Raw genomic sequence first — 26,972 nt, forward strand, 5'->3', positions numbered from 1 at the left:
TATGTTGTGCTTGTCTGGAGAAAGTGTCAAATTCAGGTGTCGAAACAGACTTGGGGTTACCTGTGTTTTAGGCTTTTCCCTTGGCGCCCAGGTAGGTGCACCCACACATGTGAGGTACCGTTTTCATTGGGACACCTGTGGGAACGCAGGAAGGTATAACATTTGTTGTTTGTGTGGTTTTCATAACGTTTTGACCCATTTGCTGGTGCCCTTTGTCACACAACCCTTTCATTTCCCAAATGTGACCTGCATTTAGTTGCTGCTTTAGGCACCATACACTTTTGTAACCTGCACAAGTCACCTACCCTTGAAAAGGTCTGTCTGTGCTCTTTCAAAAAATGGATGCTTGCCGTTCCTCACCACATTGGTTTTCCCGATTTACACATGCTAAGTGCGTCTGTTCAGGCCGTGAGCATAAAACTCCTGTGTACCATGGCTCAGTGTTTGGCTTGTGGTATTGCTTGTTTTGTAAAACACTACAAAAAATGTGTGCTTTCCTAACTGCAAGAGTCGGGGGAATTTAGCGGCACATTGCTTTTCTCAAAATTCATAGAAGCCATTGCCGTACCAAGCCAACCATGTCCAACACATACCTTTTTTTTGGTCATTTTCCCTCTTTTCCCCCAATCTATGGCAGTTTCCCCTACCTATTTGTTGCCTGACCTACGCAAATCACCCCTTCCTAAACTTGGAATTTCGTCTACTTTTTGGAAATATATGCCTTTCTGTCCTCCAATTCGGCTTTCCTACCCTTTTCGTCCATTCAGTCCATGCATGTCCAATTGGCAAAAATGGCCAAAATCGCCTACCTCTCACAAAACGGTTGATAACCACATCAAAATATTTTTTTTTTCGTTTCCACTCAACCTGTTCTTGAAAGCCGGGAAATTGCGGAACTCAGCACAGCAAACCATTTGTTCCTAGCTCTTACAAGGAAAAAACCACAGGCGGCTTTGTACATCATTTTATTGGCATTTTTTGAAAAAACCCAAAATTTTCCCCCTTTTTGCTTATTTTCTCTCACCCCCCTACAGCAACCTAGGATTCCTGGGTGGCGTTACGACCGCCTAGATGTGGGGAAAAAAAGGAGCCAAATTTGGCCAAGATATCTCATGTAACAAAAAAGGTACAAGCCATTGAATGGCCGCATACCGAAATCACCAAAAAAGGCCCTTAAAGGGTTAAAGTACAGCCCTTTAAAAGTTGTATTATGGATGACTCTTATGGGGTGAAAACAAACAATGCAGACCGTGGTTACCACATAGAAGGTTGACGTGGCTGCATATATGAAAAAATAGAAAACCGCTCCAAGTTAGCTGGATGAAACCATACAAGCCGTATGAAAAAACAAAACCACATTTATATTCACAACTTGCAAATAAGTAAGCAAATGCAAACAATGATTAATAAAAACAAAGAAAGAAAAAAAGCTTAAAGCAGGTAAATAATCAGATAATAAATGGCACATAGCCACACACAGTCAAACAGGCTTAACGGGCTCTTTCGAGGGCACTTACGGGGCGCGCGCACAAGGGTGTGTGCATGTGCCTAAAATAGCAAGGCTGCTGGCATAGGGGGCGGGGCCACAGATACCACAAAAAAAATAAAACTGGGTAAATACCAAATTAAGTCCAAGTCCGATCTAATGTAACGTTGTATTGACATTACGATTAACGTTCAATCCAAGGGAAAGTTGCACCTTAAGAAAACAAACACACCGTGGTTTGGAAGCATCAGAGCCCAGAGAGACGAGCAGGAAGCTTATTTTCAGCAAGACATCTCACCTGCACCTCTCAGGCGGCTCTCAGGCACCTGCTAGGGCACTTGGGGGGAACCTTTTGGACAAGCCAGACCACTCTAGGTAGCTTGGCAGGCAGTCAAGACTATATCTCAGGAGGGATGAGAGTGATCGGAAGCCCACAGTGAGCACGCACAGCAACGAACCACAAATTACTCTTCGACAAGTGTATATGAAAAATATCTATACATTTGTCTGTCGGACCAATGAGAAATACAGTTATCACACAAATCCCTACTCCATACTATAATACAGTTCTTAATGAAATTTCAGTTAGACAAAATAAACACAACCTGTGAAGAGAGGGTTAAGTTAGCATACAGATGGCATTGGGTAATTCTTCAGAGTTCGTTCCCTAACTTTCGAGTCCAACCCTAAGAAATGGGGAGCCTTGTGCTCAACAGTACAGTTGTGCGTAAAAACGCACTATCGTGCAGATGAACAAAATGCAGCTCTTCTTGTAGGGCTGTTAGCAAGTCAGGAAGGGGCTTGAGGCGATGAAGAATTGGTTCCCACTTTTCGAGTAGGCCCTGCTCTTGGCGGCAAAGCAGTGTTCAAAATGGGAGAACAACTACAGAGCGCAGGCTAACCTATCCAAGTTCTAATATCTTTAGGAGATACTCGTGCGTAGAAATGATCGGCTGTCCCAGGGGGCCACCGGTAAGTTATGCAAGTACTCACCGACCCTCAGCACAGTCCAGACAAACTTTGCCCGTTTTGTCGAGGTTGTTAGGTTTGAGTACTGCAGTTTCGCAACACTCCGGCTCTGAGCAGCTACAGTGGAGAATGATCGTCCGTAACGGGACAGTTTCCTTTTCTCAGCTTCCAAAGGAAGTATGAAGAAAATTCTGGTGCAGCTGGCTTCAGGGCACAGAAGAGCAGAACAGCAGGGGAACTATAGCGACTGTCACCACCATGTAGTGATGAGGGCCGCATTATGCGCTCTCCTTATTCAGGGGCCAGAGCAGCTAGTCCTGCAAAATTTGGTGTGAGAATACACAGGACCACAAGCTAGCGATAACTCAAGTCTCAGGTCTGTACTCGACACGGTGGAGGTGCTGCGGGTTACTCTGAAGTAGAGCTGTACAGTTCGCTGGATGGCCCAGGAATACTTCTGAAGGGGCTCGTTCGGTGGGTATACACGGGGCGCCGAGAGTAGTTCCCACTACTCCAAAGGGGCGAATCGCCTTGGCAGCCCTTCTTGATCGAAGAAGAAAGCAGGGATCTGACAGGACAGCAGAGGTCGAAGGGTGCCAAACCTTCCAAAGCGTCTCCGGTGGTTTCACTTGTCCGTTTCTTCATGTAGGAGACTTGCCTCCTTCTGTAGTTCGGTGCGAACACAGGTGATCGACCTGGTATTGCTGCAGAGCCCCTTTTCTTAGCCAAGATTAGCTTTGCACCAAAATGGAGGTCTCACAGACATGGACCAATCACAGCCCACAGTGGTCTCAATCATTCAGGCACTCCAGACATCCTGGCACCAGGAGTGTGGATTGGGACTAGACACTCCAAGCTCTCTTCCTGGGCACACATACGTGACGGGCAGAACCCTGCGAAATAGATTGGTTTTCGAAGGAGGCTGCATGCCCAAATAAGGAAAACCTGGGTTACTCGACCTGGGTGAAGGCAAGGGAAAAAATGGCCATGGGACATAACAAAAAACGAGGTAAATGCATTTTAAATCGGTAAAAAGAAGAAAAACATTATGAAAAGTAACTGCCGCCACCAGTTCGTCCCAGGCACACTTGTACTATCACCAAAAAATCGTTAGAGGGTGTCCAGGGCCATAAAACAAAAAGGGACCCCAGTGCACGGTACTGGAAGGTAGGTTGTGCACTGTTAAAAAGTTACCAAGAAATGGCAACATAGTCAAAGACTAAGGGAAACATAGTTTCCAAGTAGTGACAGTCAGAAGTACATGTCAGTTTCCCCATAAGAAGTGAGCAAAAGCCCAGGGGAGTCCAGCTGAAGGCTGGGTTCCACTGGAAAAAGTCAGGTTAGGCTAGCCATACAAAAGCAAAACGTTTGAGGGGTCCGTAAATGGAGAGAAAATTGCACATAAATGAAATCTTTCCCAACACCATCCCACTGAAGAGAGTAACTACCAAGTCAGTTGCTAAAGCTATATTTGGAATCTTTACTTGGGTTGGCTTCCCTAAAGATGTTATGTCCGTCAGAGGCAGAAACTTCATATGCTAGCCATGTGGAAAGAGAGTGGAATCACTTATAGGTTTTCCTCTGCTTACCATCAACAAACTAATGGCTTAGTTGAGAGGTTTAATAGAACTCTGAAGAGCACGATTGGGGCTGTGGAAGAACGTGGGATCTCCTGTTACCATGTCATGGTCATGAAGTCAGGGGCACAGGCATGCAGGGGTCGCATACACAGGAGACCTGGGTGGACACTGTCCTGGCGACTTTGGCGCCAGGCTCATGAACAAAAGTAAAGAACATACATTTAACACCAAAAAGCTTTTATTATGGACATAGCACTTCAGATGCATTAACCTTGAAGATTCCATCCATTAAGCAGAATGCATTAAACGTGAACATTCCATCCATTAAGCAGCCCCAAGTGTATTCTTGGGTGTGGCTGCTAATGGATTGCCTTCCCAAGTGCTCATTCTCTAGGAGTGGCAGGGTGTGGCTGGTAAGCCGGCCCTAATGGGCATTCCCACGATCTCAGCTATATAAGCTGCCCCGATCCTCAAGACAGACGCTTCGCATTATTCTGCACTTGCAAGCAGTGTAACGCTCACTGTCGCCAGGGACGTCATTTAGGGATCACCAGAGGTCGCAACTGTGACCTCTGAGGTCTCCCTTGCGACCTCTGTGGTCTCCCTTGCGACCTCTAAAAATATAAAAAACAAAACTCTTTACTTCTGGAGTGGGTGGCTTTCTTGTTCAGGGCCCTTTAAAAAAAAGTAGAAAAATAAGAAGTCTAACACTTTCAGCACTGACCCTATATAAGAAAGAATAGGAATACGAAATAATGTATCTTTCTGGAATTCTATACAATCATTGCTAGACTCATTAAAGGTTTATTTCAGGCACACTTCAGGGGGTGAGTCACTGATTTAGTCTGTTCTTAAATGCCTCAACTCAGCCTTTCATCCTTCTGAGGTCGATAAGTGAGTACCAACACAGGTTGGGTGATATTGGGTGTATGTTCTTTCTATATAAAGCACTTAAGTGTAAGTGCTATATAATAACACATCATTATCATTTGGTCATGGACGTCTGCTTGCATTCACAGTAATTTGGTAATATGGGCCTATACACACTGATCATAATGATACATATGGTGATCCATTCTTGTGTGAAATGTACCTCACATTATAGTGATATCGTAACCATATTTTTTATAGTGTACAATGCTATGTATGCCACTTCCTCTTTTGTCAACGGGTGAAAGGTCGTGTTCTATCACTTCCTGCGATATCACTTCGGGGTGGGATCAAATGACATCACCTCCTGTGATGTCATCAGGGGGTCAAGGGTCGTGTGATGTCACTTCCGCTACCCCAGGCATTTTGGTGAAATGACGTCCCTGGGCAAGATAGGCCATTCTAGTTCTCCTTGTAGTTCAGAAAGGGGTTCCGGGGGCCTCTACATGTGTTCACTTTCTCTCTCTGATGCTCCCGCTAGCTTTTCCATCGCCAGTATGAGGCCTATTTTATGAAGCCAGATGTTGACTGATGGCGGTGCTGTTTGCCTCCACTTCGCCAGGATAGGTAATTTAGCTGCTAGGAGCGTGTGTGAAGCTAGTTTACTTCGGCCTCCAGGGGCTAGCTTTCTCTCTCCTCTCCCCCCTAAGGTATCACGTGTAAGGGGTCCATGGGCATTCCACATCTAGTATTTATTTTAATTTAGAGCTAGTTCCAGCCAGAACGCTTGAAAGATAGGGCAGCCCTGTGAACTATGTAACAATGTTCCCTTTTCTTTACTGCACCTGCAGCATAGGCCAGACAGGGATTTCTTAGCTGCTAATAGCCTCTGTGGCGTGAGATACCACCTGGCTAGAACCTTGACTTGGGTCTCTGCTAGTCGGCTGCAGAAGTATGTATTTTGAGTGTTTTTGAATATCCTCTCACATTCCTTCTCACTTATATCTACCCCTAATCTCTCCCCCATCCCATACAATAGGAATTGTTTGTCAGGGTTCCCTCCCTATCAATGGCCTCATATAATTCAGAGGTCATACCCTTCCCAGAAGCAGAAAATTGGAAGATCTGTTGCCAGGATATAAGGGGATTGGATGCTGCTTTTTTAATCAAAGGGTTATGTACCCAAATTCCAACCTCTCTGTAGCGGAATCTGTCTCCCTCTGCCAAATTGCAATCCTATTTCATTTTCTGAAAGGATCTAATCTCTATTCTGGAAGAGGTTGCCTATCTTACTGAGCCCCTCACCCATTTGGCAAAAGTTGGGTCCCTCAGGGTGGGCGTAAACTACCCATTATGCGTAATCGGGGTGTAGGGAGAGCAGAAAGAAATACATCTTGATAGTTTTCTAACACTGTCCCACATTTCACAGTGTTGCCTTTGTGATTGGACGACAATATAGGCTTGGCACGCTAGATGATTGTGTGATCCACTGCGTCTGTCTGCCTTCTACCTGTTGCTCCATGAATACCTACTTCTTTTCTGTGTGCGTTTGTACTCACTCTACCACTGATCTTATCTGGGCTGGCTAATAATAGTACATGAGCTTCGGGAAGGCTAGCCCTGGCCCCACTTTTCTTAGCCATGAATAGTGTGATCTTATTTACTCTCAGTGGGCTTCCTTCCTAAATGAATTTAAGTAGTCCATCTTCCCAGAGCTTGATTCTCTTTTTTTAATTGCAGGATTGTTCTGAACTGGAATAGGTAAAGTATTCTCTGTAGTATGTTCATTTTGACCACTGTAGATCCTCCCAAACCACGCGAAGCACAGTTTTCCCCATTGGCCATTGTCGTCCTCAATTTTTGACCAAAGTAGTGGATATATGGCATCATATAGCTGGCCCAGGTTCACTGTAATTTTGAGCCCTAGATGTTATTCCCTTTTTAGCCCAGGTAAAGGGAAAATTTGTTTTCTAAGATTTCTCAAACAGGAGACAGGATATTTGTTTAAGATGTCTGATTTGATCTAATTAATTTCGAATCCGGACACTTTACGGAATGACTGTAGCTCTTCCAGGTGTGTCAGGGAGGCTATAATGTCATCAAAAAGACTTATTTTATGTTCTGTTTCCCATATCACATACCTGAGATGGTGGGATTGTCCCGGAGATGGGCTGCCAGCGGCTCCACCTTGAGGGCGAAGAGGAGAGTCGACAATGTGCACTCAGGCCAGGTACTTAGAGTAAGTCGGATTGGACATGTTAGTTCCCCATTGAATTGTATTCTGGCTGCTGGGTGCTTGTAGTTGGCTAATATCTTGGTCATCCCCGGGCCAAATTTTAATTTAGATAGTGTAATTATGAGAATGCTCCAGTACATTCTGTTGAATGCTTTTTCAGCATGCAGTGTTAACAGAGAGTGGACTGGGATCTATTTGCCTTATCTACAAAATGAAGGAATCTACAGAAGTTGTCGGTTGTTCCTCTTCCGAGCACAAAGCCTGATTGGTCTGGGTCAATAAGGTAGGGAATTGATTGTTCCATTCTTTTGTCCAGGATCTTCATGAGCATTTTCTTGTCTCGGTTTAAGAGAACAATTGGCTTTTGGGATTCATGTATTATGGGCCTCTCTCATTAAGGGTGGGAGGTCCCCTCCTTCCATAATTGCATTGAAGAACCTATCAAGCCGGTCTGCTAGGATCTGGCTCAGTAGCATATAAAAAGGGGCTGTCCTGTCATCAGGACCCAGCAATTTTAGGGCCTTTAATGATTGTATAGCTGTGATCACCTCTTGGTCTATTGGAGCATCCATAGCCTCTCTCTCCCTTTCCTACAAGGATGGGAGGTCTAAGCCCTCCAGGTAAGTGTAAAGGTAGACAGGAAAGCCCAGTCTCAGCGGAACAGATGGGCCAGGAAATCCTGCACCCAATAACAGAAATAGTCAAAGTAAATGGCAAAACCCCACTTTATTAACAATCCACATAGAGCAGGGACAGCATACAAACAAAATAGTTGGGCGTATAAACATGAATTGCTAGGATCGGATGCTTTGAAAACCACTCATGCATCCATTTGGTTGAATCCGTTGATTTCTGTTGGTGGTAAGTCTTTATTCTGGCCGGACTGGTTTCTGGGTGGAGTTTTCTGGATTGATGATGTCTTTGTGGATGGTGAATGGATTGGAGAGCGAGAGCTGCGAGCGAAATTTACAATTGACAATTTCCGAACTGATGATTTCAGAAAATTGAAAAGATGCATAGGTGATGTAGCGGAGCAAGGGAGTCTATTGGTGAATCTCCTTCTTAAGGAAAGGGAGCCAGGTGGTTGTTCGATTGCTAACAGGATATATAACTGTATTGTGTCTGCTTATAAGGAGAATTCTGACTTGAGAGATGAATGGGAAAGGAGATTGGGGTGTGAGATTTTGCCCGAGATGTGGTTGGAAATGTGCGCGAATGTTAAACTCTGTGCTATTAATTTGGAGGAACGGTCGAGACAAATTAAGATTCTCAATAGGGTGTTTTGGAGTCCGGAACGAATGTTCAAAAGGGGGATGGTGGATTCGGATAAGTGCTGGTGTTGTGAAATGGATTGGGAAGTTTGGAACATCTGCTTTGGGAATGTGTGCGTGTGCGGGGATTTTGGCATGATGTTTGTTGTGTCTGTCTGCGTGTTTTGAATCTGGATGTTGAGTTAGATTTCATGACGATGATTTTGGGAAGTGGTGAGTTGCTAGAGGATCTCTCTATTTCGCGGAATAAGTTTCTGCTCCGTGGTGCTAGTTTGGCCAAGAAGCTGGTTTTGAGGGGCTGTAAGACATGGATTGCACCTACAGTGGAGGATTGGATTGAGGGGATGTCTGATCTTGCAACTATGGAGAGGGTGATTTATAAGAGACAAGGGAAGTTAAGATTACATGAAAAGATTTGGGATGACTTTCTGAGTTTATACTAGTTCTTTGATGGTTATTTGTATATTGTATTCTGCGTGTAATTAACTGTTTTATTTGATTGTATTAACTGACTTGCTTGTTTATCTTTGAGTAAATCTTACAAATTAAAAAAAAAATAGTTGGGCGCTCTCGTTATTCTCAAGCATGACAACAGTTTAAAAACATTAAATATGTCACCATTGACGTTGCATTACAATCTTGGTTACAAAAACCTACGAGGTACAGGGATTGGTTAAGGGACTTGTCTACATATTTATTTTATTTATATAGCGCTGATCGCTCGCAAGCATCTGGGAAAATATATAGAAAATATATGGGTAGTCCTTCCATTGGCTATATCTAATCTGATGGCTCCACCTGAGAGCACCTCCAAATTGATTATGGAGAATACATGTCATCTTGTTAACTTTTGGCTAATGCAACATATACTGGGCGGCACAGCATTAAGAGTTTTCATTGGTCGGTAAATTGCTCACCAACCTTGGCTATGATAAGTCATCAGCGCATTAACAAAAACTGGAAGTGAGGTGTGAGAAGTCCAAGATCTGCGTTCTTCTAATTCAATAAGCCGCTATCCCTTATCCATAGGCCATGAGCCAAACTATTCCTTTTGTTTTAGACCTTGCACCTCGTTTCTGAGGACTAGTGGGGAGTCAAGGCAGGTGCTGGGACATGTCTGGCATTGATGAATAGGCAGTGTTTTGAGTTATGAGTCACCTGTGAGGAAACCATGTTTTGAACTATTCTATCCTGTATTATTTGAGATTTTAGCTTAGCTACTATGAGCACAAGTGTTATTACTTTTCCAATGACTGGGGACTTGGTCGATCCATTGACTATGAGATTTTTACTTATAATTAGTCGGCTCCTGTGTGTCTTGTGCCTTGGGAATCCGTACCTTCGACTTTCTTCTGGACTGTTCAAGCCCTCCCTTAATTCTTCCATAACCTTGGAGAGGGGCTGCACTTCCCCTGCCTGCTCCCCGCACTCACCTGTACTTCAGTGGATTCAACAGTTTTGAGTTTTCATAAAGCTTTGAGACCTCTATTGACTTCAATGTGTGCTACGACTTCCATTTTAATAAAGATGGCAGCCTTTTACTGTTACATTTCTATGTAAATAAACTACCTGTGCATATCGTTCATGTTGCGTTTCAGCTTATATATTGTTTGTGATATATTCTTTGTGTTTTTATGGTGCAAGCGGTATTCTTCATGTCTCAATGCACGTTTGACCTAGTGCCTGCATCTCCTCATGGTGAGTGCTGTAAGGAAGGCATGGTATCAAACAGTTACAGTTCAAGGGTGTTTATTAAACTTCAACGGGCTGGTTAAACGTCTATCTAATCCTAAATCTATCGTGGGTCTCCCTCCTTCAGGCTCGGACCCCTTTTTACCACAATGTTCCCAATTGTTCTCCCTCGATTGGGATCGGACCCCTTTTCCACTATTATACCTGGGGTCACAAAAGGATTTATTTACAGGCAGCAGTTTTCTGGAAACAGAGAGAGTTTTATTTACAGTATGGAGACTGGGCGCAAACAAGACCACACAAGACTATGCTAGGTGGCCCGCAATTCATATTTGCAGGGCCTCATGATGTATTGTCTGTTTGTGGCACATGATCCTTGCCTGTTACATGTGCCTCCTTAAGGCCACGTCCAGCATAATTCGCCCCCCCCTTTTTAGATGAGCCTCTGGAGACGGGCAGGCAGGTTAGCACTTGCTTTCTCATTGCAGGCCCAATAACAGAACCACAGGAGATTCCAGGAAGGGTAGTTGCCAAAAGACATTTAGAGGTATATCTCTCATCCTCTTAGTAAGTGCATTCTGGGCAATGCACTGTCTGTTCCTGAGGCGGAGGTGGTCTTTTGAAAACCACAGGTCTCACCTTAGGGAAGGTCCCAGAAGGCAGACCATAAGACTCTGAGCCATGTGCTCCAGCAAACCAAGAGGGTTAGGCGGCAGGGAGAGCTTGCAGCAGTATTGACTGGCTCAGTATCCACTGTCTTGGCCTCTATGTTCCTTACTTCTGAGCAAGGGCACAAATAGCAGGACCAGGTGTGCTTATTTTCTATGAAGAGCCCCCCCCCCTCCAAGTTGTCTGCGCCTCAGAACTCTAGAGGCCCAGACCAAATAAACTCTTTATGCACACTTCAAATGTGCGACACTTGATTTCCTTTGTTCACAGGTTGGGAAAAATTAAATTTAGGGCTACCCTACAGTCCGACAGCAAGGCCCAGTGGCCCCTAAATTACCTACTTCTGAGGGAGTGGATCCAGTGGCTCAGAATTCCCTACCCTTGGAGGAGAGGACCCTGAGCTGGCTCTAGCACCCCAAACTTTTGCCCGGAGGGATCATGTCTGTTGTAACCGAGTTGAAAGTCAACAGGAGGAGCAGACCAGTCAGACGTTCACCTGGTCTTGCACGAGCAGCCTGACCTGATGGATCTGGGCACACATGATGTCCAGTAGTAGGTAGACTTCCCAGCACTGGATGAGGTGAGACACCCATCCTCTTGAAGAGTATAGCCTGCCCTTGGCACATGCTATTTAAAGAGGTGAAGGAGGTGTCCAATTTATGTTGTGCCTGTTTCACATTTATGATTGAGATCATTACTGGTTTAGAAGTAGTGTGGGGTGAGTAGTTTTTTCAGTCACTACTCAGACCAGTAGACCTTTTGCCACAACAGGATTTGTGAAATTGGAAGACTTTCGCAGAATGTGATTTTGTCACTTCCTACATATCTGGAATGAGGTGGCCCCATGGCACTACTTTTGCTGATATTTTACAGGGTGTGTGGGGAACTAGTTGTTTTCTATTACGTAGTTGTTGCTGAGCTCCTGATGTCATGCTGTTATTTTATATAGGCAAGTGATGTCTTGGCATAAATGTTGCTCTTGGCTGCCAGGCGTTGGAAGGAGGCCTGTTTTTTTTAGGATGAAAGTTTATGATGCAACCTGGGACAACATGTGTGTGCAGACCAGACATGTCTCTATTAACTATGGGTATTAGATTCTTCATTTCAAACACTTACACTAAAACTACTAAGCCCCAATATAAATGTCAAGGTTTGATCGAATGCCCATTGGGGCCTGTCAGAGCTGTACAATGGATGACACCGACTGTATACATCTCCTGTGGCCATGCTTCATAGGATATAACTTCTAGGGTGACGTATCTATATTACTTTCTGAAATCATTGAAATTGTGTGCTTTTGACCACATCGTTTTGTTTGCACGGTGGGTGGCTTCTTTCTGCAGGGCATGTTTGGAAATTCCTAAGCATAGCTTTCCTCTAAGCCAAAAAGCACATGTCCTTATCTTAGATGCAGTCTAGCCCACCTTTGTATTCTTGTCTGGAGCAACGAGCAAGAACACACTTACATAGAACTAGCACAAACCTAAAGACTGCTAGCCCTGCTTTGGTCATTACTTCATGAATGTAATAGGTCATTCTTATTTATTTTTAAATTTAAGGTGCATATGGTTTATACAAAATAAAAAAACATTTTTATGAAAAAAACAGAATTAATAACAGAATCACATAGGTTGTTGAGAGACCAAAATTGACCACAGAATCACCTAAGGCATATATATAATCTACTGTTACACAGACAGGATCAACAACATTATTATATTATTTAAAAAGAGAGGAATAATACAATCATATATTCAAATCATTTAAACCATTCCCTGCAATATACCATATATAATAGGAAGCTGCTGTCAACACTAAGGGCTTTGCCATAAAAATGCTAGATCAGAATTGGTTAGTTTGTGTATTTGGGATAAATCGCATACAAATTTCACAGAGCACTTTTTATACAGACTAATAAGAGCCAGGCAAACAGTCAAAATGTGACGAGCGGTTTCAACCGTGCCATCAGAAAGGTGACAAATCCTTGATTCGCAAGGTACATAGTTCCAGGAGCCCGTATGAGAATATGTAGGCAGTATGTTAAAACATAATTTCATGATAAACCTTCTTAAATCAATGTTACATGTCATAATTAAATAGTCAAGAGGTTTAAGAGGGACAACACCTTCAGTTACATGTTCACTGTAATTCTTTTTCCTATTTAATTTCTGAATATTAGAAACACGAGCCCAGTTTAGGGCTTTAACTTTAAGCTTATTCATGTATACACCAATTTTATATGGGTCAATGGATCCCAGCCAATTGCCGTATGAAATTCCTCACCAGGACTCCTGTGAGGAATCCCAACCAGACAAACCCAACCGGTAGCCATCATCATCCTTAGCATCTAGTGTTTCCATATTTAGTTTATTTATTTAGTATTATACAGCTAACTTACAAGTCAACTTTTAATACTCTTCCATTCCACTTACAGTATATTTTTCTTTTGAACACTTTAAGTAATCAAAAATAAAAAATCCTTAAAATTCTCTCTATAGTTTTCCAAAACTTCAAGTACATCAAGTTAAGTATGCATGCATCATCATTTGCCGTCATGCGTAATTCCCAAATGCCATTATCATTATGTTGTTCACATTTGCCCCAGGCCAGTAAATATCTTCTCCTGGTGACTCCCAATGTAGAATAACTTAACAGTAGATGTTTTGCCCTTTCAACAAAGTTCTCACCACAAAGTCTACACAATCATTCCTGCCCTAGGGGTCCCAGGATGTGCTCCTAGTAGCTCAAATGTCTGTATTCCATTGAATTGAACTCTTAAATAAGTCCAGATGTAATTGTTGCCCAAGAAATGTTCAACATGCTCTGGTGCACCTACTCGTCCAAGGAGGTACATAATGTATAGTTCAGCAGTTGATTTGCGAGGTCCACTAAATTTTGCTCTATGCTGTGATCATATAATACTTCCCACATCCTGTTTTTAAACCCTAAAAAGGGTAACCTCAAGCCATCATAAGGAAATGTAATGGTCAACAGCCTAGTGCTGTAGTAACTTTAAATACAACACACATTCTTATAAAAAAACCTTCCTTGTGCATTAGTACATCCCTCAGGGACCACTGCAAAGTACCAAAGCACGCATTTGTTATTTTCCAGTTGTAAGGAAGGCATGGTATCAACAGTAAAACAGACACAAGTGACCACAGTTCAAGGGTGTTTATTAAACGTCAATTGGGTTTGAAAAACACCTATCTAATCCTAAACCTTGAGATGGGAGCAAGCTACGACCATCAAATAATAATAACGCAGTCCTAGTGGTTTCTTGTCAAAGTAAAAGGGTTCGTCTGTACTAATAACCTATTGCCAATCCTTACCTTTAAATACAAATAGTGTGGAAAACAATGTTATGCAAAAGGAAAGTGTTCAAGAAATGATATGTGAGGATATTCATGCCGGTGGCTTCCCTTCCCCACGTTTTCAGCAATAAGGATAAGGAAGCACATTCAAGCTTAGCACAGTCCCTGGCTTCTCTAACACGAGGCCGCAGTTCAAAACTTCAACTTCATGGCATTCTTTGCCATTCAAAGTCTCTTCTTTCAGAGGGCCTGATGCAACAAACAAATAATAAAGTTCCTTTCCTTACAGGATTCTCCTACGCACACTTTTCTCAGGTGATTTACTGTTCAGATTGGATCCCCCTCCACTGGGCTCAGATCCACTTTCACATATACACAATTTTCTTAGGATTTCCACGTATCCAATTTCTCGGGTGATTCAGGGTTCACCCCGGATCCGTGCTAGCACAAAATCTTCATTCAGTCTCCTTCTGGCAGGCTCGGACCAATTCATCTATTGTAACACAAACTTGCTTTAACACAAAGCTTTCAATTGATCCCCCTCAGTCGGGCTCGGACCAACTTTATCTACTTTGCCATCAACCTTTTTTACTGTATCAACATTGAAGATTTTCGATTGTGCACAGGATTTGGCTTGACCTGTTACAGGACCACTTCGATTCACAATCCTTTACCACTCTTTCACTTTTGTCAACTATCAGCTGGACCCCTTACAGAGACCTTCGATTGAGCACGCACGCAGTGCCGGACCACTCTGTCAAAGGTATCGTATATCTTGGTTTCAAAGTTCAATCACTCATCTGCAGTTCAACTTTACTCACGTTGGTCATCACACGCTTTTCATACAATGTTCGTTCCAGCGCTTGCTATACAATGTTGGCACTTGCAACCTTGGCTTCAACACAGACCAGTCTTGTATCTGTCTCCCCAACTCACTGGCTGTGTTGATTTCGCAAATGCTGCTTTGTTGTTGGAGCCAAGGACAGTACACGGCAGCTGGCGATTCTCCCCACCTTGATTGTCGACGCGGGAGGGCCCCGGGTACCTCCGACATACAATGCAGTATTTCTCAGCCTGGTTTCCTGGTCTTACATTTTCTATTCTCAAGGCTTCATGAAAGTAATGGTTCCTTGTCAGAAAGGTCAAGGGAACTTCCCTCCATGTGAGCCCCTTCTGTTTCACCGTCTTTTAAACTGCCATCGTGAAACTGCTGTTTTCTTGTGTGCTTTGCCACTCTGAGTCTGCTCTTGTGCTCCGTCTTTTATCTGTGTGGGTAAGTGTAATGGAAGTCAGGTGTGCATGGAAGTCAGTAATTGTCTGACCCTGCCTGACCATTGTATTGGGACACGTCGGGTATATGGCTCGGGCGTTTGTCTGTTTTCTCTCATAGCGGGCTGTCTGTGAGAAAGTGTGTTGTGAAGGGGGGGGGGTGAGTTCCTAAGCATCCTACCTGGTAGGATGGGGTAAAGGTGTTATAGGGAAGGGGATACTGCATCTCACCATCCGGTGTCCCACACCCACTCCCCGAAGACCCCTTACCCAGGTGATACTCCCGCACTGGTCAACCCCCAGAAATTGGATCCAAAAGCAATGGGCGTATCCTGGCCACCTGAATGACAGATCCCCGGGACTAGTGGCTGAGACACCTTCTGATTTCTCACATGCCCTTCCCCTATGTGATGTCGCCACATCTGTTTCACAGGGAAACCAGGAAAGGAATTAGGTGTTCCCGTGGTCTTTACCTTTTCGGTGCTCCCTAGTGAAACAGTAGGATTGCAGGCCTAGGAACCATCACATGACTCGAGAATTAGGGTCCTTTCATTGGCTTATCCATACTTATGGAGAATGATCTGTGACAAGAGTGAACTTCCTTCGTAAGAGGTAGTATTTTAGATGGATGATGGCCCATTTGATGACAAGGATCTCTAATTCTAACAGAGTTGTTTTTTTCACATGGGCAGAGTTTTCGACTAGTGAATAGGATATGGTGTTCTAATCCATCACAAAGTTGTGACAAAACTGCTCCTAATCCTGTAAGAGAGGTGTCCATTTGTAATACAAACTCTTTTGAAAAAACCACGGGTTCGGGTACAGGGTTTGTTTTAAGCTGTTGTAACGCATCTCGTCCTCATCAGTCCAATGAATCTTCTGGGGTTCGGCGTTCTTTAATATATCTGTTAACCTAGCTGTTCTGTCCGAGAAATAAGGGGTAAACCTACGGTAATAACCAATTAACCCTAAGAATGCCCCGTGGACTCTCTTGGTTTTAGGTGTGGGGGTATCTAGGACAGCTTTCACTTTTTCTCGTTGAGGCTGAACACTGTGATTCCCTACAAAGAAGCGTAGGTATTTCACGGCTGATTGGGCCTGCTTACATTTGGATGGTTTGGCAGTGAAGCCAGCTTCTCTGAGGGCTCTCATAATAGTAAAGAGATTGAAAAGATGGTCTTACTATAAATGACTATGTTGTCACTATAAGCCCCACAGAAATCAGAGTAGGGCTGTAATATTCTGTCCATAAGCCATTGGAAAGGGACCCCCGCTTATGCGGGGGTCCCTGCATAAGCCAAAAGGGAGGACTTTGAACTGGAATAGTCCCATGCGCATAGAGAAAGCTGTCTTTTTCTTATCAGGTTCATGTACTGGGACCTGCCAGTACCCCTTGGTTATGACTAGGGTTGATAAGAAGCTGACATTTCCGAGTTATCAATCAATTTGTTGTTAAGCAGCATGGGATAGGCATGGAAGTCGGAGATGGCGTTGACCCGTCGGAAGTCTATACAAAACCTCCAGGAATGGTCAGATTTTGTGACCAATACTATAAGGGAGGACCATGGGCTTGAAGAAGGTTCGATAATATTCACCCTTAGCATTTTGTTCACTTCCTCAACCACTATCTGTCTACGGCCTTCTGGGAGTCTAATTTCAAATGGATCACTTTTCTCTTTGGGGTTCTGATATAATAAGTGCCTTGCACGCGCCCTCGTTTCTCAAAGAATACATCAGGGAATGTTGTGACTAAATCTTTTAAGTCTCCTTGTTGTTGACTAGATAGCTCTTGGGGAATTAATTCAAACCTATCTATTTCTTCTGGTACCAAACAAGATAGTATTATGGCATTGGCGGCAGAAGGATTTTCTTTCCACTCTTTTAAGAGATTTATGTGTTAGAGATAGGTCTTTTGCTTCCTGTCAGGTTGGACTACCTTGTAAGTACATGTCCCTGTTTGTTATAATATTTCATGCGGCCCATGCCACTTTGAGGCAAGTTTATTTTCAGAGGTAGGTAAGAGGACTTATACCTTATACCTTTTGTCCTATTGAAAATGATCTTAAGTTTACCTTTTTGTCATAGGTGGACTTTTGTTGTGCTTGGGCTTTTCCCATATGAGTATAGACTAGATTTTGAACAAGTTTCCTATGCTCTCACAATCTGGTAGCGGTTTGCGAAAGTGGATTGGGTGCCTCTTCCCTTTATTCCCAGGTCTCCCAGAGCATGTCCAGGACATCCCTAGGTTCTCTACCATAAACTAATTTGAAAGGAGAGAATCCTGTGGATGCCTACAGAGTTTTTCTTACTGCAAATAGGGCCCAGGGGATCATGCGGTCGCAGTCCTTCCCGTCTTTATCTACCACCTTTCTTAGGATCATTTTGAGTGTTTTACCAAATCTTTCTACCAATCTGTCTGTTTGGGGGTGGGAAGCTGAGGTTCTTAAGGTGGCGATATGGAACAATTCCTTGACTTCACCCATGAGTTTGCTCATAAAATTGGATCCCTGATCAATTAGAATTTCCTTAGGAAAACCAACCCTGGAAAAATATGGCAATAGATGTATCTTGTAGTGTAATCGATAATTACGAGGACATATTTGTTACCCAGTCTAGAGGTTTCCAATGGTCAAATGATATCTATCCCAATCCTTGAGAAAGGGACTTCTATTATTGGTAAAGGATTCAGAGGAGCAGGAAAGGGAATATGAGTATTGGTTTTCTGACATATTTGACATGTCTGAATGAAGTTCTTTATATCAGCATGGATACCTGGCCAATAAAACGTCCCACTGATGTGCGCCTGGGTCTTAGATTGTATTAAGTGTCCACTCTCAAATGAGAATGTGCAATCTCTAGTACGGTTTTAGGATGGGTTGTGGGGATTACTAATGAGTTTTACTTATGCCTTCTGTGGATGTTTCCTTTCTGTACAGTAATCATTGCCTTAGGAAGAAAATGGGACTTCCCTTCTCTAATCTTTCCCCTTCAGGAATTACCTGCAAGAAAGCCTCTGCGAATGCTGGATCATTTCGCTGGGCAAAGTCTACGTCGGTAAGAATGGTAGGTTCTTCTTCTCTTTCTGCTACAGTGGTAGATGGTTCATCAGATTCTCCAAAACCTAAGGTACCTCTCTCAGTATCTTCTGGTTCACCCTCTCGGAAACTAGGAACTAGAGCCCTTTCAAGAATTCCCTGTGCAATTTTGTCCCCACAATGTACTTCACATGGAATTTTGCCATGGGTCTGTGGGAGAACCTTTATGTCTCCCCCAAAGTCGGGATCTATGATGCCTGCTACGACATCTAGTGCGAACTTTGGAGATTTTGGAGCCAATCTTATGTAACACCCAGGAGGGGTATCAAAACTAAGTCTGTGGGAATCATTCCTCTTTTCCCTGGAGGGATAGTAGCTTCTCTGCTGCTACAGATATGAAAGCCTATGGATTCTTTCATGGCGAAAGAGGGGTCTGGGGCTTTATGACTAAGCTTCTGGAATTTTAGGGCTCCCCAATTTGTCTCAATTGAGTCACATCCCATTCCTGACACCACATGTAAGGGAGGCATGGTATCAACAGTAAGACAGACACAAGTGAACACAGTTCAAGGGTGTTTATTGAACTTCAATTGGGTTTGAAAAATGCTTATCAAATCCTAAATCTAAAGATGGGAGCAAGCTACGAACATCAAATAAAGGGCAATGGTAACACGAGTAGACTGAAACAAGAGGTAATTGAGCTTTCCGCAACTGCGAGGCATTTTGAGAACTGTATTTGGCATTGTCCTACTCTAAATGTGGAGTTCTTATTGCTGCAACCTAAGCCTCTGATGAAAAGCTGTACACAGCTTGAAACACGTGTCAGGCTTCTCTTCGCACAAACAATAAAGGCTTTTCTTTGCACAAACAATTAATTATAATTTCTTGGCGCAGTGAGACTGGGAACATCTTTGTTTTTCTTCTAATAATAACATAGTCCTAGTGGTGTCTTGTAAAACTGAAAGGGCATATACTAATAAACCTATTACCAATCCTTACCTTTAAATACAAATAGTGTGGGAAACAATGTTATGCAAAGAAAAGTGTTCAAGAAATTATATGTCAGGTTATTCAAGCCGTTGGCTTCTCTGCCCCACTTTTTCAGCACAGGATAAGGCGGCACACTCGAGCTTAGCAGTCTCTGGCTTCTCTAACACAAGAATGCAGTTCAAAACTTCAACATCATGGCCTTCTGTGCCAAAGTCTCTTTGCTGGTCAAAGTCTCTTCTTTCAGAGTGCCTGATGAAACAAACAAATAATCCGCTGGGCTCAGATCCACTTCAACAGAAAGTTCGTATTTTCACATATACACAATTTTCGGAGGATTTCCACGTATCCGATTTCTCGGGTGATTCGGGGTTCACCCTGGATCCCCCCCTGCCAGGCTCAGATCCATTCTGGCACAAAATCTTCAATCAGTCTCCCTCTACTGTACTCAGGCCAATTTATCTATTGTAACACAAACTTGCTTTAACAAAAAGCTTTCAACTGATCTCCCTCTGTCGGGCTCAGACCAACTTTATCTACTTTGCCATCAACTTTCTTTACTGTATGAACATCAAAGACGTTCGATTGTGCACAGGATTTGGCTCGACCCATTGCAGGACCACTTTGATGAACAATCCTTTGCTTTCACTTTTGTCAATTCTCAGCTGGACACCTTAGAGAGACCTTCGATTGAGCACGCGTGTGGTGCCGGACCACTCTGTCAAAGGTATCATATAACTTGGTCTCAAAGTTCAATCACTCATCTGTTGTCCAATTTTACTCACGTTGGTTATCACATGCGCTTCATACACTGTGCGCTTCAGTGTTCACCATACAATGTTGCTGCTTGCAACCGTGGCTTCAAAACAGACTGGTCTGGTATCGGCCTCCACAACTCACCGGCTGTGTTGATTTCACTGGTGGTGCTTTGTTGTAGGAGCCAAGGACAGTACCATGGCAGGAGGCGATTCTCCCCGCCTTTATTATCGACGCAGGCGTGCCCCGGATACCTCCGACACACAATGCAGGATTATTCAGCATGGTTTCCTGGTCGTATGCTTTCATCGAACCTCGAGAATAGAAACGATTCCTCGTCGAAAAGCTCAATGCACTTCTCTCCTTGCAATCCCCTTCTGTTTTGCCGTCTTTCTCCTCGTATTAAACTGCCATCTTGAAACTGCTGCTACCTCATGTTCTTTGCCTCGCTCAGTGTGCGCTTTCATGCTCCACCTTTTATCCATGTGGAGAAGTGTATGGAAGTCAGGTGAACGTGATGGTCAGTGATTGCCTGACCCTGCCTATCGTATTGGGACATGTCAGGTATACAGCTCGGGTGTTAGTCCGTTTTCACTCATAGCAAACTGTCTGTGAGAAAGTGTGTGTTGTGAAATGGGGTTGGGGGGTTGAGATCCTAAGTATCCTACCTGGTAGGTTGGGGTAGGATGGTGGGATGGGGTAAAGGTGTTATATGGAAGGGTATAATTTGTTTAATAGCAATTTTTAACCATCTTTTTTCCCCTTCTATAGCAGCAACATATGCATTAGAACTAATGGGCTTAAGTGCAAGAATTATTTTCTTAGAGGAAAGCCTAGATAATAATACACTATCAAGTTCTGACATGCTAGAAGAAAGGTTGTAAATGACTAACTCATCAGAGAGCAAAGGATTACTCATGGGTTTGCTGTTATATCTTTCTAAGTTAAATTAATTCCAAATTATTCAGTTGCGGGTTAATCAATGTTACACCCCGACAAACTGTACGAGAGACATTGAGATACATTCATAATGTCAACTGCAAGATTACATGGTCATTAAGGTGTGTTGCAGTTGATAATAAGTTTGATAAGTCTCAATGAAGTAAATACATGATCAGTCATAGAATTCACTTTGCCATTAGTCCATGGTCAACCGTGGATGTAGGAAGTATTTGTTTAGGATTTAAATAACTAAGATCTTAGGCCTGTAAAACTCCATCCATTTTCGGTCATTAGAGATCTGTGGCAATGCTGAATAAGTGTTAATTTTACAATGCATTACTTCCTGCTCCAGAGGAGTGCATGTAAAATCCTCATCAGTGTAAAGAAATTTTAGCGAGATCACATTAAGAATGGAGATCAACCGCTAGTATAAACTGTGATTTTGGATAGAGACATTTCTGTTTACTTGCCGGCAGCCACTTATCTCCCAACAGCACTGCAAGCAGTTTGCAGCTCTTGCTGTATCGGGAGATCGGATTCGCTTCCTGGAGGAGGCGGGGACTAGCTCTGTCACGTGCATGATCACGTCACCATCGGCGAGGCATAAAACGACGGCACAACCGCCCGAGCGGCGTAGTTATTTGGTCTGAAGGAAAGCTGTGTTTTCATTTCTGTTTACTTGCCGACAGCCACTTATCTCCCAACAGCAGTGCGAGCAGTTTGGAGCTCTTGCTGTATCGGGAGATCGGATTCGCTTCCTGGAGGAGGCGGGGACTAGCTCTGTCACGTGCATGATCACGTGACCATCGGCGAGGCATAAAGCGACGGCACAACCACCCTTGCAGCGTTAAACCCTGGAGGCAGTAAGGGCTGGAGCCGCTGTTTTGCTGTGACCTATGCATGTGCAGTGACCCCGTGAGTTATTCAGACGAGGATTTCAAGTTGCTACTTCTTTTAACTTAATATTACCAGTCTTCAGAGTAAGGGGGGGAGCGTCGGACTCTGGCAGCTCCTTAAGCTGTCGGGCGTTCCCTACCCTCCTTACCCTGAGACTGAGTCTCTCCTCTGGTCTACGCTGCTCTCTTGGAACTATTATTAATTTTATGATTTCATTTTTTGGAACAAAGAACATTTTTTGTACAATACATGTACTTATATTACTCTGATTGTTGGATAGCGATCCATATCTATTTAAGGGTGCTATTGGGCAGTGTCTGATGTGCTTTAAGCTGCTCCCTGTGTTCAGTGCATTTTAAATATTCGTGTTTGTTGTATTATAGATTGCATCATATGATATTTTTTCTGTAATTTATAGATATTAAAACTCAGTCTATGAGTTTGTCTGCACTCTCTTTATCCTAAATCTAAGGTTGCTGTTACTCTTTTAGTTCTCCTACCTTCTTTCTTACGGGCTTTTGTCACATATGAATGACACGAAAGGGACTTCGGAGCCAGGCAGCTATGGAGGTTTCCCTTGATTCTACTCCTTCTGCTGAAAGGGCTTTCTCATCTGCCACAACAGTTTGTATTCAACCAGTCAATTCCATTGCTGCCTCCCTGGAAATACCACAATTTACATCAGAGGATGGTTCCCAGGATTCTTCCTTTCTAAAATCCTTGGCCCAGGCCCAAATTCATTCTAGAGATGGGTCCGAGGTACTTAACATCATGGGTATTAAAGGAATGGTTCGCCCAAAAATGTTTATTTCAAAAATAGATAGGCAACATAAAAAAAAAGATTGGCGTTTTCTTTTTTCGAAGTCCCTATGTAAAATTTTGAGCAATTCATTGCAATTGAAAAAGCAAGCACATGGGCGCATCCATTTTGTGAAATGGCTGCCCGCCTGTGCTGGCTTTTGCGGCACTAATGAAGGGAAAGCCAGCGAGCTGTAGTAAACAAAAGCTACCACTGGGTGGCTTTTCCTTCATTGGTGCCGGGACTCGGAGGACGCGGACCGGAGACTACAGGCAGAAAAGCTGCAGCTGCATCTCGGTAAGTGCTATTTTTTTTTTAAATAAGCACTAGCTGGAGGAGCCCGGATAACTTAGAAATAAAACCGCAGCTTTAAAAACGTTGTAGTTATGTTTGCGGTCGCTTTTTAAGCGATTGAAAAATGCTGCAGTCGGAGGAGACTGAGAAACTTAGAAAGAAAAAACGCAGCGTTTTCAAACACAATAACGTTGTATTTATGTTTGCGGTCGCTTCAAAAGCTACCGCAAACATAAATACAACGTTTTTAAAGCTGCGGTTTTATTTCTAAGTTTTCCGGGCTCCTCCAGCCTTGAAAACTTAGAAAAAAAAACTGCAGCTAGTGTTTATTTTTATAAAACAAATAGCACTTACAGAGATGCAGCTGCAGCTTTTCTGCCTGTAGTCTCCGGTCCCCGTCCTCCCCCGTACAGCACCAATGAAGGAAAAGCCACCCAGTGGTAGCTTTTGTTTACTACAGCTGGCTGGCTTTTCCTTCATTGGTGCCGCAAAAGACAAAGCGAGCACAGCGGCGGGCATCCATTTCACAAAATGGATGCCCGCATATGCTATCTTTGAGCTTGACTTGCTCAAAATTTTACATAGGGACTTCGAAAAAAAAATACGCCAATCGTTTTTTTTTATGTTGCCTATCTATTTTTGAAATAAAATCTTTTGGGCGAACCATTCCTTTAATCTACGTACACCAGTTAATAATAGCTACATCTTTCATGGAAAACAAGATATTTCCATAGATGCACAGGAAGAACGTCTAGCAGCCTCTATAGCCTTTAATTTGGAAGAAGGCGGTACTCTACCAAGGTCAGGCGTATATCTGGATCACACTAATATCAGTATGGTGAACTCTATTCACCCAACCCCTGCCCAATCACATTCTAAGCCGCCCCTACCTGCCTTAATGATGGATGATTCTATAGCTATTGCTACTGAATCTCCGCTTACACTAAAAGAGGCTACTGGTCACCATCTTTCCCCCTTAGAGGGTAATGGGAAGTATGGTACTCCCCCTATTAAATCTCCGCCAGAGGTTTTTTCTTCGAATGGGGGGGCAAACCATACTTCCTCTATTCATGTCAATCTCTCCGTTAACCCTCCTGGTATTCCCAATACTTCCATAGGGAAATCTATAGTGTTTAAAACTCCTCTTAATAAACCTTTAAATCCTACTCCAAAAACAAAATCCAATATGGGTAATCAAGGTAAACCAATTCAAGGGGAAAAAAAATTCTAATTTTTTTGGAAAGAGGACTGCCACTAGTACCCTTGTTAAATCTTCACAATCACTCCCCACTGTGGCCACTTTGGATCATACCCATCTGGTCGACGTAGTAAAGAAATTAGAGATTGAAGACCGCCCAGATAATGATATTGATATTAGTATCATAGAATGCGCAGATAAGGCAATAGCTGACAGCAACTTAGATCTCAACTCTATCAATGCAAACAATGTTACTCAACAAATTTGTGATGATTCATATACGGGTTCTCCCTCTGAACTCACAAATTTTATCGATGAGTATACAGAAAAACAAAATTGGTTTGAATGAAAGGGGTTTGCTCCCAGATTTAAAGGATCATGCTAATGAGTCTATTCTGCATCATACTCTTTAAGAGGCGGATGACAGAATAAAACTTACTCAACCGACACTTTCTGCATTGAATATGGTTTTGAGTTCTTTTGTGAGCCTGTATGATAATATATGGTCAGAAGTTAGATCACACACTGTTCTTCTCTCTGAAATCTACTCTAGGTTAGAGGGACTAGATAGATTTGAAGAGCTAGTTAAAATTAAGGAACAAAATCACTTAACGGCAATACAGTGCTCTGATCCTATTGTCTCTAAACCACCGTATGTGGAAACCAATTTGTCTAAAAAGTTCCCTAATGTGGAAATACCTACTCTACAAGGGGAAGCATTAGATATGGGCTTATGTTTCATTGTGCCCTGTTGTTCGGATAAGGTTATTGGTGATCATCCATCCATGACTCCTTCTTTGACCTCTGGGGGTCCTCAAGAGGTCTTTGTCATGGAGGTAAAACTCCCTATTTCTAATCTAAATGTTATTACTGAATCATCAGAGGAGAAATCCCAATAGGGGTTTACTGGTTATCCTCTCAATCCTATTCCTCAGGGGCTATTCTCTGCAGCAATTACTTCGGAAATAGTTGAGTCACTCAAGGGAGATTGTGTGGCCTTGTCTGTGGATTCTAAATCTGATTCTTGTTCGGAGAAATTACCTGATTCTATCGACCTTACTAAAGAAATGACACACCAAAAAGGTTTTGCTTGCATAGGAAAAAAAAACATAACCAGCAAATAAAACTAAAAATCAGAAGAATATGAAAAAAATGTCTTCTTTCACTAACCAATTCTTTAAAAATATCTTTTCAGCAAATGCTTTGGCCTCTGTAACTCCTTCTTTTGTTTCTAAGGGGACTGCGAACCCTATGGAATCGGCGGCCCCTGTGATCCCTGTTTCTAATACGGTGGCTATTCCAGGCGTATTTATTGTACAACCTGCTATCTCAGCTGTACCCGATCCACCTGATGTTCCGGTAGACGGTACTATGATCAATAATACGGTTCCTCCTTCAGCAGTGGGCAATATTGTGGGGGCTGAGGATACTCTTGCCTCATGCCCTTCGGAAATAGTTTCAACTCCATCAGAGCCGATTAATAGCAATGCTTTAACTGAATCGAATATCGATACTGTTACTAAGCCGCCGGAACCTTCTTTGGTCGTAGAATCCTTAATTATACCTAGTAATTCTATATCTGGTGTAGATCTTTCCCATCTAGAGACTACTACCACTCTGATTTCGGCCAATTTGGTCAATATCGGTATGGTAAAACATCTCTTCCAGGAGTTTCTCGGCCCTAAATCTGCTAATGAAGTGGTGCCGAATCCGAACAAAAGTCCATTGCAGGACAGGGCTCCCATTATTACTTCTTCTTCTATGGTTTCCCATCCTGCTTCCCTTCCTGGTGGTCATTATACCAATATTGATCTTACAATGGAGGAGTGTGGAACGGGATTTAGACCAGTGGGGGTCTCTATGCCCCTAATTCCCTTAATCTAGTTCATCCAACTATGTCAAGTAATGGCCCTTTCACTACCTATGAAGATGCTCCCCCTGGACCGGAATCTGCCCAAAATAGAAACTCTTCCACATTGTGTGAAAGATACCCTGTGGGACCAAAGGCAATCCAAAATAGGACTATACTTAGGGGTGTAAGGGGTAGTGACTTGGAGGCTGATTCCTTAAGTCAGTTTACTAAAAAAATCACTGATTCACTACCTCACTTAGTGGAAGCTAAAGATTTTCCTGACACTTTGCAGATTACTAGCCTCTGGGGTCAAGATATGCCAATCTGTCTCAATCGTGGTAATATTTTAAAAATGTTCCACCAACTTCCCTCGCTTTCTCTTATTTCTAGTTATGATATGGAAAGTGTTTGTTTTCCCATCCAGGGTCGGGTAGATGTGAGTAATTTTTCTCTCAAATCAAGAGTGGTATCAGAATTGATAATGGGGCAAAGGGAAGGTATTAAGCAGCTTGGCTTTGAAGTAAACCTATTAAAATCTAATCAGTTCCCTGATAATAATGGAAGGTGTGAAGAATATAGGAGAAGCCTTACTATGGTCTACCATCCAGAAAGAGCTCCACAGTACCAACAGAGGCAATTCACGCCCAGATTCAATGGAAATACAAGAAACTGGGCCCAGGTTACCTCAGGTCTGTGGAAATTAGTTCTCTTCTAAGTACTCTGAAGTGTCCTCGAAGGTTCTCCCAGCGAATAGTTTCACCTTCCTCTCCTGGAACTCCACGGGAAATTCTCATCTTTTTACGAACTTGGATACTGTAAGTATGATGAGGGTTTCACACTGTTTTTTTTTCTACAG

At 43.0% G+C, this 26,972-nt stretch overlaps 1 protein-coding gene across 2 annotated transcripts in view; it reads left to right on the plus strand.

Annotated features, from left to right (window-relative positions):
- The window catches only part of KNTC1 (kinetochore associated 1), a 2,501,313-nt gene that overhangs the window by 2,064,481 nt on the left and 409,860 nt on the right, over positions 1-26,972 (plus strand). The gene's annotated exons all lie outside the window — the stretch shown is intronic.

The sequence above is a fragment of the Ambystoma mexicanum genome, chromosome 10 (assembly GCF_040938575.1).
Source record: "Ambystoma mexicanum isolate Mex_15411 chromosome 10, UKY_AmexF1_1, whole genome shotgun sequence".
Lineage (NCBI taxonomy): Eukaryota > Metazoa > Chordata > Amphibia > Caudata > Ambystomatidae > Ambystoma > Ambystoma mexicanum.